This window comes from Paramormyrops kingsleyae, chromosome 6, assembly GCF_048594095.1.
Source record: "Paramormyrops kingsleyae isolate MSU_618 chromosome 6, PKINGS_0.4, whole genome shotgun sequence".
Classification (NCBI taxonomy): domain Eukaryota; kingdom Metazoa; phylum Chordata; class Actinopteri; order Osteoglossiformes; family Mormyridae; genus Paramormyrops; species Paramormyrops kingsleyae.
This window is the reverse complement of record NC_132802.1, coordinates 10483533-10497008: the sequence shown is the minus strand read 5'-3', so window position 1 is coordinate 10497008 and position 13476 is coordinate 10483533.

Genomic DNA, 13476 nt, shown 5'->3' with positions numbered 1-13476 from the left:
GGGTCAGACTGGGTTCCCACACCTCTACTGCTCTCAGTATGAACACCGGGTCCCCGCAGGGCTGTGTGCTCATCCCGCTCCTCTACACCCTCTACACACATGACTGTGTCCCCACGCACAGCAACAACAAGATCATTAAGTTTGCAGATGATACGACGGTGATCGGACTTATCTTGGGCAAGGAGAGTGAGCTGGCATACAGGGATGAGGTGGAGCAGCTGTCAGAGTGGTGCAGAGTCAACAAGCTGCTCCTCAACACCACCAAAACAAAGGAGCTGGTCATTGATTTCAGGAAAAATAAAACTGACATTCAGAAACTCATCATCGCCAAGGCACAATTGGAGAGGGTCCCAGTGTTCAGGTTCCTGGGTATGGAGTTGAAGGATGACCTGACCTGGAGTGCCAACACCAAGGACATTTCACTTGACTCATCGCATCCCGGTCACTGTCTCTGTCAGCATTTGCCATCAGGAAAAAGGTACAGAGCCATGAAAACCAAGACAAACCGCCTAAAGAACAGTTTTTATCCAAAAGCAATCATGGCCTTAAACTTAAACTCTAAACAGAACTGTTAATTTTTCATATTCACAAGTGCAATTCATATGTTTCTCTAGTGCAATATGTATAGTTAGTGCAATTCGTATATTTTGTAATATATTCTTTTATTACTCATGTCTCACATTGAGTCGCCTGCACTTTCGCAATTTTGTTGTCAAGTGGCAATGACAATAAAGATTATCTTATCTTATCTTATCTTACCTTATCTTATCTTATGTACACACAGAGGCGATTCTAGGGAGTCTGGGGCTCCTCCAGCTCTCCCTCCCCCAAGATGGTAAAATTTATTACCTGTATTTTACTGTTAAGTGTAAATTAATAATGTCAGCAAAGAGAATTTAATAGACACCTTTTCACTTTTGTGAAAAGCAGAATAGACAAATAAAGCAGATTTGTCGTTGCAATGTAGTATGTAATCGGCCGCCCTCGGGGGCCCCCTCACAGCTCGGGGCCCCCGGACATTACCTGCCCTGCCTGTCCTGACTCTGCGCCTCTGAGTATGCATATGTGATTTGCAGATGAAAGACAGATAAAATATTAGGCATAAACACATACGTACCTGAAAGTTCAATAGGCAGTGGTCTTAAAAACCTCTACCTCCGTACTTTAGGGAAATCCTACTTCATGCATGTGTTAATGGTTTTTCATAGAATTTTTGGTTTATATTTCAACATGAAATATCACATATGCCCAATGACTGCACATACCTTACAGTCACGCTCGCCATAATTACAACAAGTTCGCCATTCAACCTCCAGATGATTCCTCTGATGCTCAGCTGGTTCGTTACTCATCTTGACTCAATTCTCCACATTTCTTTTTTTAGCTGGGAGGCTATAGATGGAAACACTAGGAAAGACTCTCAGAAGACACCACTAATTTTACATGGATGGAATTGGAATAAAAATTTAGCTATTTGTCTGTGCTCCATTCCAAGTGTTTTATTGTTTTTAATTTGTGCCAAACATCTCTGGCAGGCTGGAGGGCTCCAGATTTTTTTTCGCTTTTGTTTTCACCCTACACCTCTTTAATGTGTGTGAGATGTAAGCCTGAGTGACTAATTTGAATAAGTATATTTATAAGAAGCAGACGGCGCCCTCTCATGCCACCACAGGAAGCGCGCTTTGAGACACAACATTTCCTCTGTAGATTTCATCTAAAGGTGGAGCACATGAAGCACGTAAAGGGCTGTGCATGTCGTTTGAACACAAATGGCAAACAGGCCTCTTGAAATTCGGTGCGATTACACAATATACTGCGAGAATATCCTCTAACAATACATGGAATCTGAATGGCCAGACAAACAGCAACTGTACCAACAGGGATGAATTATGTATTAGCAAAACCAACAGTATATAATTCTATGATGATTAATTGTGAGCCTATAATTAGGTCAATAAGCTTTTACGCTTGCTGAGTTTCGCACGTCAGAAAATTCTTCTTCCGGTCTATGAATTTAGCTTAGTTTTTTTTTAAGTCCTACCAAATTCTTTGGCTCGAAAGAAGTGATTCTCTGCTCAATTGAACATTCTACACATCTCTCATTTTTCTTTTACTCAATTTTCTTTTCTTTTCTGGTTTTGAAAGTGGTCCAACTTCTATATTAATAATAATTGCAGCTGTTCTGGTGTATTTGCTACCTCACACCTCCTGGGCTGGGTGTTTAAATCCTGTCCCCTGAACTCCGTCTCTCTCTCTCTGGATGTCACATGTTCTCCTGTGGCTGTCTTGTCATACGGTTTTCTGTCAGTGGGGTGCAATTGTCAGTCAGGTGACTGGGGTTCTTTCATACTGGGTAGTTCCATCAGGCTTTCGTATCCTGCAAGATGTATAAATCCTTGTGCTCTCCTTAGTTTTTGGCACATACTGTAACTTCAGCATTACTAGTGATGCTTGCCCTAATACCTGTAGTTAAAACGTGTTTGTCCATATTCTTTTCTTCTTCCTGCTGGCAAGACTATCTCTCTTTTTTTTAATTCACTGCAGCAGATGCCACGTTACCCCCCCCCCCCCACACACACCTAAAAAAATGGAACCCCTCCTTACTGATAACCCTCAAATTATGTGTGTGTGTGTTTGACATATTTCCTATATGTCAGACTATGTGCATGCTGCCTGAATAGGATGTCTTTGGGCATTCTTCTAAACGATACTGATCTCATTTACCAAGATCCATCACTGCACCGTGCTGTGGTTGACTGTTCCGTTAAATGCAGCCTAACGTTGCACATGGAGAAGTGACAAGGTTTATTTCCCACGCGGCCCTATCTCAGTATCTGTCTTCTCTCACCCTTTAATTATTGTCCGTGAAGGAGGAGAGGATGGTCAGGTCAGGATATCGGTAAACAGGGACCCGCCGATTCCTAAACGCGCGAGAGCCACCGGTACAGCTACGGCTGCAATTCCCCAGCATCATTACCCTTTCATACATGTACATACTTAGAGCTTATCTTATGCACCTCATGACAGGTAGCCGTTGTTTTGCCTCAGTTTGAGTTTTTAAATTGCATTTCTTTTATAAGACCCTGCTCATTATAGCATTAAATTGCATGCTGTTTTTATCGTGTTTCAATCTCCTACACGCCGTCAGCGCCACTGACTTCTGCTTTGTTCGAGTGCCCAATCACTCAAATGTCTGCCTTCTGAAAAGGTCTCGCCAATTTATATACATTTTTCATCCAGAAATAAAGTTCGGCAGTTGTTCACAAACGTTCTCATTATGTGTGAGCAGATTCACGATTACATTGAAATATAGTTGACTAATAAAGGTTTTTTTTTTATTTTCTCCCATCATATAGAACCTTTATTTAGATAGAGATACAAAATCTCAAAAAATGTTTTTAATAAAAACGATGGCTGACTTAAACGACGTTCTGATTCAGATATGGTTACAATGAATGGCAGATGTTGCAATTAGGCTATTATTAATTTGAGAGCACGTGCTTTATTCATCATTTTGTTAAAACAGAATTTCCTCGGTAAGACTTTTACTTTATAATCCTTAACAGTCGTCAACTGGATGAGTATTGAACAGCCAGGAACAGCCAAATTAAGGTTGGTCAAATTAAGGAAGCTCTCTGGGACTAAGGGTGAATTCCACTGTCTAATCAAAGTGTTTCATCAACTGATTATCAGGAACTGCACGGTGTGCTGATTCAGACTTAACAGTTAGTATTTACCTCACTTAAGTAAAAGCTGCCGGGCACGTGCCGTTTAGGGCTGGATCTGGGCTCTTCAATAAGATCTTGAGTGCTGCAATGACATTGGCACACCACAGGGTGTCCCCATCTATTTAATAATGCCATCAGGGATGACAAATCAACGCATTATTATGATTGCATAGAGGTTGACGTTTATGCTATTGTATGATAGTATAAAGCTATGTAAACCAGTATTATCATCACTCTGAACACCATAACCCCCCCCCCCCCCCCCCTCCCTCCATAAGCTGTAACAGCAACCTGGACATTGGTGAGTTACAACTGGCAACATTTTGACCTTCTTCTCACAATCAATCGATCAATCCATTTACTGAAACTGCTTGTCCTGTTCAGGGTCATGGGGGGGTCCAGAGCCTATGGGCACAAGGCAGGGAGCAACCCAGGATGGGGGGCCAACCCGTCACAGGGTGTGTGTGCACACATGTAAGTGCCATTCACACCTATGGCCAATTTGGTAGCTCCAATCAGCCAGTCATGTTTTTGGACTGTGGGGGGGGGCAGAGTACCTGGAGGAATCCCTACAGAAACATAGGAAGAACATGCAAACTCCACATAGAGGGAACTCTGGCAGAGACTCAAACCCTGGTTCCAGATGTATGAGACAGCAGTGCTGACCACCACTGTCCCACCCCCGTCTCACAATCTCCACAGTTATATATATTCACAGCTTTGGAAAGTTTGCTAGTTAGTCGGAATAAACTTTGTAAACCATTACAGCTGGCAGATAATGCCCCTGCCCTCTTAGACACTTGGTGTTTAAACAGCTGTAATTATTGCCCCAGTAAGTGAAGGAAGCCACACTAATCTGTTGGAACAGCAGGAACAATAATGTTGCTTATATGGCCTCTGTGCCTTCACTGCTCAATCTCCAAGATGTGGGCTACTCTCAGGGGTATAATCATCTGTAATGGGGTGTGCGGTCACTAGAGGGCGACTCTGAGCCATCACTGCAGTACATCTTGCTCGCAAAGTGGCATCCTTTACATTTTCTTTGACAAACCATTCTGTGTGTAGAGTTTGCAGACCTACTAAATATCACGGGGTTGTAGCAGTATGGGATCCTGCTTTTTTGACTTGTTGCTCATATTAGCACCTCTGGTGAGAGACACTCGCGATTCTGGTATTTTGATGAGCGCGACATGATGCACACAGGCATACCTGACATCCAGTGCTTCTCTAAAATATGTAAACCTGAAATACAGGTTTTTGGATTATTTTGTTTGAGCTCCTGGCTGTTAGATGCAAAAGTTTAATGCATACATTTTAAATGATTTTACCAACTAACTGTAGTAAAAGAGAACAGCAGCTACGGACCAGATGGTCCAACTAAAGAATTATTTAATTTACTGTGATTTTTCAAGATGAATTAATTTGTAGATAATTACAGTTCTTTCCATTCCTGTAGACTGAGGCTGATTGCTGTATTCATCTGACAAAAGTCTTTTTTTTCTTTCACTAAAGATGAATACTGCATGGTCTTAGTTCATTATCACCCAGAATGACCGTAAATGCTCACATTGCCACATATGACCTCCTATTTCACCAATGGAGCAGTTACTTGCTGATATACAGAATATTTTTTGATAACATGTGCAGCCTGTAAGCTATTGTATGTGTATTACTCTTTGAAGAAGTGTTCTGTATCGAGAATAAAGTGGAATACCAATTTATAGAAGTGGTGCAAGTTCTTTTACTTGACATTTCTACCTCCCGGCACATGGAAAAACATATTTCAGCTGTATAACTGACGAGTTCTAACTCATGAGACACTGAGTAACTCTGGTTTCATTGAGTAAACAGCACAGCAAGATGAGACAACAACAGATGAAAAGTTGTTTTTTTTTTGAGGAAAGATGCTTTAAATGGATGCATATTTTGCAGTAGAGGAGTAACTATACTTCACATGTACTCTACAGTCGACATGTGTGGTAAGATACTGTCAGGAAGTACCCTGAGCTCACTTCCTGTCGCAGTGTGTTATTTCACATAAGCAATATGCCTATCCTGCTGCATGGCAGAACTCTATGCGACACTGGCAGTAATTAAATGAAGGCTGAAAAAAACTAGCAGCAGTGGTTTATCTGTCTGTTTCCCTCCCTTTTCCTCTGATCCTCCTGCGTGATTGGTACGTAAAATGCTTGGTTTCTGATTAAGGGTTTTGCAAGATGTACTTGAACCAGTTGTCTGTATGTTACACCGTTGCTTCAGGGCAATTATAGACTATTTAATTGGGGGGGGGGGGGTGATGGAAACAGAAGTGGACAGACACAACCACATTGGCCAAGGGGTCACAAATGGTGGCTTCAGGCCACGCACGTAGTTCCCTCTGAAGCATTTCTGTAATACAGAGGTAAGGCCCAATTACAGAAATCTTGTTTCTTTAGAAATGTTTTGACACGCTCACCAGTAATAAGGCATATTTACATATCATTTAAATGCTCCAGGTAGACCAGGCAGCATTGACAGTCAGCCTTGTTCCTGAAGGAAAACATCATTGAATCTCATTCACAGGCTATAGTAGTAGACGGCAGAGGATCACACTCCCTTGAATACCGTCACACACCATAAATCATAAATCCTATTGATTTTTCTTTTTTTTGGGGGGTGGCAAGAAAAAAAAACATTGTTTCAACAAATGGATGGTGGGGTGGAGGTGGGGGCGACATAGAAAGGTAGCTGTCTTGCAGATATTTTACTGGTTTGCTGATGTGAAGTTTATTCAGCATTTCTTGCTAAGAATTTGGAAATAAAAGGCAAAGCCGGGGTTTATCAGTAGCAGAGCTAGACGCAGCATTCCAGATTAAAGCCCTAGTCCAGTGTTCCCCAAATCCGGTCCTCGGAGACCCGCAGACAGTCCACGCTTTTGCCGGGAGCTAGGAAGGAGCGAACATGTGGACTGTCTGGCAGGGGAACTCAGAGGGAGCAAAAACACAGACCAAGTGTGGCTCCCCGAGGGGCGGATTGGGAAACGCTGCCATAGGCTGTTACACAGGAGATGGAGGCGGAGCAAGAAGGGCGGCTCCACTTCCTGCATTTATGCAAATCTGCTTGGATGGGAATAGAAAAAGAGCAACATTATTAAAGAAAGAGCAGGGGGCGGTTAACACAGCGGCCATGGAAGGAAGGAGAGCAGAAATGAGAAATGAAAGGAAACGTAAGCTGAAAGTCCAGCAGCTGAGCTGTCAGGGGTTTTTGAATGGGATGACTGGGATGGTCAATGAAATAAAATGGGATCGCTTGCTATCACCTATATATACCAACACGTGACTTTTAAAGGAGAAAACAGCCAGCATGTTCTTTCATTCAGAACTCCACGTGTGCAATGTGGAGTTAAACAAAAGCTATCCGTCACGCCACACTGCAAGCCCGCCACGCTTAGCAATGAACGCTTAGGCAAAAGGTTCTGCCTGAGTAGAAACGGTAACATTTTCAGCTCTGTCCTGTTCTGAAGCATTGGATCATCAATCTGCAAATGGGGCATCTGGCTATAGCCAAGTCTCTGGGATCTGGGCTTGTGACCTGACACTTAACAGCTGCTGAGAACAGTGTTTTCACAAAGGAGGGATATATATGCAAAGGTGCATGTAAACAAAGGTGCAGGTCATGGGAAAATTTTCTGCATGGCCCTGCAGAAGCTTCCACTGCCGTCTGCCTAACCCCAGAATAGAGACCAGGGTGTAGTCCTTCTACTCCTGGAGGAAATCGGGGCGATGACGTACTGCAATATAGCCTATTCACTAGTAGAAAAGCTCCAGTATATTTGACTAATGACTTGCATCACAATTGCCTCTCCTCATCACTTATGTACTGTACCAGACCTTCTGAATAAAATATCTCACTGCTGACAATTGTTTTCATGAATAATATTATCCAAGAATGGGTGACAATTATACACCGAGGCAGTACCATTACGAACTCAAGAAAGTTTGTGAAATGCAAATCACAAATCAGATTATATTTTTGTTTTTCTGTAGGAAAAGCTATACGTTTCCAAACTTTTTGGAATCATAGGTGTAACCAGAAATAAATACAGTGCTTTGTTAATACATGACATTTTTGATAGCTAAATACAATGAAGACGTATTTTTGAGTTTGAAAATGTCTATATTTACCATCCATTTATGTGTTCATCTTCAAAATACTTCCCCTTGTCAGGGTCACAGGATGCCCATATTTGCAAGCCGTTATATTTCTCTTCTGGTATTATGTTTTTCATTTATTCCTCATTGCATTCTTTGTCTGCATGGATTACAAGATTAGACGGACTGGAATCCCTCTGTGAGTAATTAAAAGAAGACACAAGACAAAGCAAACAGGAGCAGCAACATGTATAATTTGGTGGATTGTCTCTTACATTCTTAAATAGTTTTGTCTGTGTGCAGATTTTTAAAAAATCTGTCTAGTCAGACATTAGTCTGCCAAAAGTTGGCTGATAATACGATTTTAATAAGCACACATTTTGCCTTCTGGCTAACTAAAATGAGTCTTTCTCTTATGCTACATAATAAACTATTAAATGCGTAACAACGTAATGAATTAGTTAAAATATATTAACTACATGTTGTGTGAGCTATAAATACCACAAGCTGCAGTACTGGCAGTTAATGGAAATGGCTTCGTTCATTAACAGCGGTCGTCCTGTGAGAACAGACCATAATGCTCGTGTTGGAAGCGAAACAAGCTCTACATCTGCAGAAAACATTGTTTGGCGGCTGCTGCATACCAGCTTTTCAGTTGTAATTGTCAGCTTAATCAATAAACATTACAAGAGAATATGATTAATGGATTTATGTTCTGATGAAAGGCTGGAAACATGTACCATGATATAACGAGCCAATAAAAGTTTCCATTGTGGTATGAAAGGCTGTTACGCACAGAACATAATAAAATATTTCAAGGTAGTTGAAAGGAGCGTTACAGATACTCTGCATTGATTTTGTGCTCATTCTTTAACATTCTTAATCATCACACTAGTGAAGAGGAAAACAGGTACAATAACTTCTATAATGAATGACACATTATGACAAGGGTGTAGGTTTGGTTTCCAGATTACCCCCAGCTTCTTAAACACACCTGTACTCCAACAATGGAGGTGGGGACACATCCCTACCATCTATACCCAAATCTGCACCCATGCACCTGCTGGGTTTGGCCTCCGTGTTTGTGAGCCAAAGGTTGCTGGTTCAAGCCCTCGCCTCAGTGCACTAGTCACATCTTCTTTGGGCTTTCAAGCAAGACCCTTGCCCCCTCTAAATATTCCAGGGAAACTGCCAATTGGGGAAAGTTTTTTTTTAAATAACATATGACTCATATTTCACCCAAATCATATAAGCCCTTCGTATGACACTCAAAAAAACATACAATGCATTTTAGCTTAATGTGTCATTACACATGCATGTCCTTTATTCCTGTAAAATACATATGAAATGTATGTACTATCAAACATATGTCCTACATTCATGCACAATCCATATTAAATGAATGTCTCATTAGTCATATATGTACTTTATTAATGTAAAATATATATGAAATTAAATGTTTTGACAAATGTACCAGTTCTACATTGATTAACAATGCATTTTAAATGAATGTTTTGTCAGCCTTAGTTTTTATGCATAATTCTTTGAATGAACTCAATTGGCCAGTGGTTCCACATAACTGGAATGAGGATTTTGAAAAGGAAACAGCCTTTTTCAGTTGATGCGTTCACTTTGTGTTCTGGGACATAGCTAACTCATGTCTAATTAAACCAGCTGAATGAGGAGATATCATACATGTCTTTCATAAGAATAATATAAAAGTAATATAAAATTTTACTAATAAACAATAAGCAATAAACATGTACTAAAGCCATATGTTATTACTCATGGTAAAATGTAAAATTAATGTACAAGTTTTATGTTTTTCCTGCATGCTTTCCTCTTGAGTGCCTTACATGCCGAATGTGTTTCTTGGTATGAATGTTCGGGGGGCTGCCATCATGAATGTCTCTCTAAATTCTTAATGTTTGAAAAAGTGACAGTTGAAAATTGTAGTGCATTTTACCTTTGGCAGTGGTAAATGTGTAAAAATTGAGCAGGATTACAGAATGTGCAGCATTTCACAGACGGCCCCCCTTATAAATGTGCCCACAATCTGACAAGAAAAAACTGACTTGCAGTGAACGAATAAAAAACATGATGTGTTGTCATATATAATGGAAATTAGAAAGATGCTTGATAGCCTTATATGAACCATACTGTTTTTTTCATATGGCTGGACATATGTACCCAATGTTTGCCTTTAACTGTATTTATCTGTCTGTGTCTGAAATAAGAACAAGAGAGGATTTGCACAAAGAAGCATTCAAATGTAGCTAATAATGCAAATACAGAATCTTAATTTCATTCCTATATATCGTCATCCGTCAAACTGCATTCTATCAAATAACATCCAATCATATTTACGTCCCATAAGAACCTTAATAAAATTTATTAAGAGATCCGAAGCAGGTGTGGTTCATGTTAGTGGATGTGTGGCAAGCTGTTTTAGCTGTAATACATTTCTAGAGGATATCAGAAATTCAGTTCTAACTACAGTAGTTATAATTTAAACTGAATTATGACTATTTACAATTGAATTCCTTATATCAGAAATCGGCATTTTCACTAAATCAATTTCCAGTTCCCACTGAAATACATGAGAAAAGCATTCTGAATCTCACTACTTAAAATAGAATTTCTGATTTCAAGAACTGGCATTTTAACTGTTGGGTTGAAATTGTATATATATTATCACTCACGTGTATTCTGAAGAATGCATAACTTGTTTCATGAAACCACTGTGTAAGTGTTTACCAGTAATTTTCCATCACGTGCAGCAGATGAGCCCACCTCTGCTGTACGTTCTGTTGTTCCTGTTCCCACTCCCACTTTCCCATTGCATCCTATCCCATTCCAAATGTTGTTCACACCCACAATGTAACCTGATCAGTATGTTTACCTTATAGTATAAATAAACTCTGTCGAGGGGTCACACCTTGGAAGCCATCACTGTAACTCACTGTAGAAGGTGTGGCTCCCCTTGTACAAGTAAAACAGCGCGTGTCTCATACTCTGTGGGCCAGCAGCCGGGGGGGGGGGCTGATCACTCTCTCCGACATTAACTAGTTAAAACTGAATTTCCAATATCAGTTTTATCTAGTGCTAGTTGAATTTCTGATATCAGAAATACACATTATAACTAGTTAACTGAATTTCTGACGTCAATAATTTGCATTCTAATTAGTTAGAATTAAATTTATGATATCCTCTAGAAATTAATTAAAGATAAAATGGCTTGTCATACTAGTGTGTGGCATGTGGCAAGAACCAAAAGAAACCGGTTGTGCTGCCACGACAGAGATTTAGTTAAATGTGTATATTATATCCTACATTATACAGTATATCTGACCTCTCCCTACAATGATCAAGATGTGTCCAGATTGACATATGTCCTCACTTGCAGGACGCAACTTGGACGTAAGTCAATGGATACCTGTATATTATGTATCAGATAATAAATCTGAATATGTTTGATACATATTTTGCTTATAAAAATCTTGCTGAATATGAGAAGCTGATGCATTGATGCTGAAAGTCAGATTATTCCTTTGATTTTGCTTCTCTGAACTACCTCTGCACACCCTGTGCCATATTCACTTTGGTGGAGAGGACACAGAAAGCACATAAAAGCTGCCATTAAATTAAGTGAAGACCTATGCTTAGGACACCTCAGGTCCGACCGCCCAGCAGGTGGTGGCTAACTGTGACCAAAAATAAACGCTACTCAGCGATGACTTCATCATCGTGCATCAGAAGAAAATCACCACAAAGTGCACTCTGCTCATTTTGTCTTTTCAAATATCCTGGGTTAGACAGGATGAAAGATGCGCTCCTTCTGACTACTTGATAATATAGGTCCCTTGAGTGGAAAAATGGCACTTTACACTATATACGAAGCAATTGTTATCCAATTTATCTCAATGGCAAATCATTCATTGTGTCCTGTGCCTAAAGTGGAATGTATTCCATGGAATTCAGGTCCAATAAAAGTTTATATTCTATCTTCTCAAAAATGTTTGTACAAACTACACAAGTTCATTGGCTGCTGATGAGAATGTGTACAAAACAGCTGGTTGAAGTTTGCAGTTTGCATTGTCATTCTACACTGATCCTATGTTATTTCAACACTAATTTTTCTCCAAGCACAAATGTTTACCAGTACTGCATATTCATGTCTACAGACACAAGTGACCAAGTGACCCTTTCTGATTTCTTGTGACCTCAATATTATTGAACATCTGAAGCAACAGCTGTCGCCTCATTCCAGCACTGATTCTAATTTAAATAAGAAAGGACACGATCATAATTGAATCAAATTGCTTTAGTTTTTTATAGAACTCTCGGAATGGAACAAATAACACTACAAATGAATGTTCTTTGCTTAATTGGTATTTCAATTAGTTTGTCTTTGAAAGAATATTAATTAGACACTTAAATGACGTAAATATAGTAGTGTGGTCTGGTCTTTAGCTAGCTAGGTTCTAGGTCTATGTTCTAAGTTTTCCAGTAGACACACAAAACCCAATACATTTATATTTAAATGTATTCAAATTTATGATACTTGAAAATCAGATCATTTCACAAATTTTACACAAACTTAAATGATTCAGAGGTACAAGTGTCAGGATTGATCACTGTCTTGTCCTGATCTGCCCATAATTTCCCCATGTGGCCAGCAGGTGTCACTGGTCATCCCGTTCTTTTCTCTGTGTTTCCCTAGGCCAAATCCGTCTCACAGTCCCGGTTGTTTTCCTTTGCTCCATGAGCTGCTGCATGGCTGAATGGGCTGACTGTGTGGCTAAGTATTGTATGTCCCTAACTGTTGTGGGTTTGGGGTTGGTCAGAGACTAGCCTCAGTAATATTGAGCATTTTGTTATCTGTTTTGTTTTCCCCAGGTTAATTCTGTTGTCAGTTTTTGGTTCTGTTATTTCAGTTTTGGTTCTTGTTTTGTACATCTAGTACTAGTATCTAGTTTTGTTCTTAGTACCTCCTAGTGTTTGAGTTATCTCCTGATGCTTGTTAATCACCTTCATCTGTTCCCTGCAGCTCCAAGTCCCCAGTGTGTGCATTTAGTAATGGCCCACACTTGTCCCTCATCCAGCCCTCGTAACCTGTATATATATGTGCCTGCCGTTGCTCTGTTCCTTTATCGATTCTTGCAGGTGTTGCCCATGAAATTCCTCAACATTTCCTTGTGTTCTAGTTCTAACCCTTCTTAGCTCTTGTTAGCGCTTCTGCTTTTGTTTAGATCCCTCGTGGTCTCTTTTGTTTGCAGTTCTTCAGAGTTCCGGTTGTAATAAAGTTCCCTGTACGCGTAAGCCGCAAAGTGGATCGTCATCCATCATGCCCCATTGTAACAACAAGTCTTCTATAACAGTAGCCTAAGTGGGTTTTTTGTGAGTCTCTTGTCTATCAAGAGAGGGAAGTCTGTTTTTCTTTCTTTTATCCCTCTCAGCTCTTCAATTTTCAAAAAATAAAGCATATCTGAGGACTGCAGAGCTTCAGGCCAATGTTCCTTTGAACTTTGAGGGATATCAGACACGGGAATGCAAATGGAACACATCATTAACTACTAATTGAGTCATTTAGGCCAGGGGAGTACTTTGGAATGAAA